The 2,432-nt window shown below is 39.7% G+C and overlaps 1 pseudogene; it reads left to right on the top strand.

The window, feature by feature from the left end:
• The first annotated feature begins 475 nt into the window (after positions 1–475).
• Positions 476–1,433, top strand: LOC137237698 (protein RCC2 homolog pseudogene; annotated as a pseudogene).
• The last annotated feature ends 999 nt before the right edge of the window (positions 1,434–2,432 follow it).

Here is a 2,432-nt window from a genome sequence, read left to right as displayed (position 1 = left end):
GCATTACTTTCTCGTCCATACGCGCGAATCTTAAGGCAGGCGACAGATTATTAACAAGTGGCGCACCGCTTAAAAGAAGCGTCTTTAGTGATAAATATGTTGTAGGTGGTATGTTGAATGAAATCTTTACAAACTTGCTGCTCATTATTTGAAAGTAAATCGCTACCCAAAGGTTTTTGTAGATGCTTCAATTCATTTATTTGAGCACGTAAACTACTGCTCATTGGTATTGTTGCTGTAGGTGATATTTGCGATTTCATATCAATAATATTATTGTTTTCAGGAAACAATAGTTGATGAAGTTGTGGTTTTTCGTTTACGACGACGTCGTTTATTTGGAGTTTTTTTTTTATTATGACTGCGTTGGCTTTTGAGACGCTCTGTGTATATACTTTATGCCTTTGATAACTTTAGAATGTGAGCGCTTTTTATCTCAAGCTTTTGACAATCGTGTTTTCATTTGATTTAAATTTCGATGGCTACTTTTTTCCTTTGTTTGGAACGCGTCAACGTTGTCCAAGTTGCATGTGGTCGGCACCATTCCCTCCTTTTGACGGAGACAGGTACTGTTTATGCCTGCGGAGAGAATAAGTCAGGCCAATGTGGTATAGGTAACACCCAGCCGGTGGTAAGTATCCCAACCCCAATAAACTACCGTGGTCCGCCAATTATTCGTATATGTTGTGGAGCCGAGTTTGACATTAGAGGTAATTTGCATACATTTGGGTTACACAGATGCAAAGTATTTCGTCCATGCGAACAAATTATCTTGTCACTTTGAAACGTCTCCAAAATAAAGGAAAAATCGTACTTTATATTGCGAAAGGCAAGAAGGACATGTAATACCTATAGAGAATGTTCAAATTGTCGACTTCGCCTGCGGTAATAATCATACGGTCGCCACTGATTCTAAGAATCGTGTGTATAGTTGGGGATGTGGCAGCTTTGGGCGCCTTGGTCATGCAGAGCCTACGGACGAGATGGTACCTCGTTTAATAAAATTTTTCGACATGCAAGGACGTGATGAACGTAATGTATATTGTGGCGCAACCTTTAGTCTTGTCCTCAACGAGCTTGGCGTACTCTTTCTATTTGGGCAAAATAAGAAGACGGGAGAAGCAAATATGTACCCAAAACCTGTTCAGGACTTATCTGGGTGGAACATTACTGATATCGGATGCGGAAACACTTCTATTATCCTATCAGCTGATGATACCTTACTAGCCTGGGGCGCTTCTCCCACCTATGGGGAATTGGGTATTGGCGAGTTCCCAAGGTCGTCCACTGTTCCTAAGGAAGTCCTCAAAATGGATAATATGAAAATACCTCAGGTCGCTATGGGTTATTCTCATGCCATATTACTAGTAGATACTGCTCACGAGTCAACTAAGCAAAAATATGATAAGTTACTAGAAAATACTATCGGTGACTGAGTAATGCAGTTGCAAAAACGTATTTATTTAAAGCTTATCCAGCATTTATTAAACATATTCAGGGTGGCGTAGAAAAATAAATAGACAGTGACGGCGAAAGGTCTACGTAACGTCTGGATTAAAGGCTAATAATTTCTCCTAAAACTTGCTAGTGATTGGATCTTCACTTGCAATAGTTTCCATTGATCATTGGTTATACCAACCGTACAGGTTTCCTTTTGCCCCTGGGGAATTTTGTCCTTTTGAAATAAGGTTAAAATAAAAAAAAATGATTCGAAACTTTTTGTGCTCCACGCACGTGCGAAAGAACTTTTGTGGACTAAGCTATCAGCTTTTAAATTTTGGGGAAAAACTTTTTTTGTCAGCCATGAAAGTCTTAGAGGAGCATGTTGAAGATATGCCATTATCATGAGTAAAATTTTGGGAACGTGTTAGTTTGGCCCCCATTTTATTTGTTTGTATGAATGTGACTCCGCCAAATAGGAGGTGTGTGAATGGCTCCGCTAAACATAGGAGCGTATAGTGCACTCATGCCAAACATAGGCAGTTGTATGAATGTGACTCCGCCAAATAGGAGGTGTGTGAATTGCTCCGCTAAACGTAGGAGCGTACATTTCACTCATGCCCAAAGCAAGGCCATGGGCGCATGAAAACAAGTCTTGCGCCGAGGTGAATTAGTTAAGTTGTATATATAGATATGGCCTAACCCACGCGTTCCCATTTGAGCTCGTATTCACCTTTATCTAAACATTAGGCAATCTTAACCCAATGCCATCTGCAAAGGTGTACTACTGTTTAGATAAAATATAGGTTTGCAGACAGGAAATTCTCCTGTTGTGTAATAATTTCATGGCTGATAGGAAAAGCTTTTAAACCTAGATCTATTTTAAAGAGCAACGCAATTCGCCAACCGCATCGTTGGTTTGAAATTGGTTCCTAAGGAGTGTTGCATGAAGGGTTTGTTGGTCTTGGATAATTTGTAATAGGATAATAAAAAAT

Source organism: Eurosta solidaginis, chromosome 1 (genome assembly GCF_040869045.1).
Source record: "Eurosta solidaginis isolate ZX-2024a chromosome 1, ASM4086904v1, whole genome shotgun sequence".
In the NCBI taxonomy this organism is placed as follows: Eukaryota; Metazoa; Arthropoda; class Insecta; order Diptera; family Tephritidae; genus Eurosta; species Eurosta solidaginis.
This window is presented reverse-complemented; position numbering and strand designations above follow the sequence as displayed.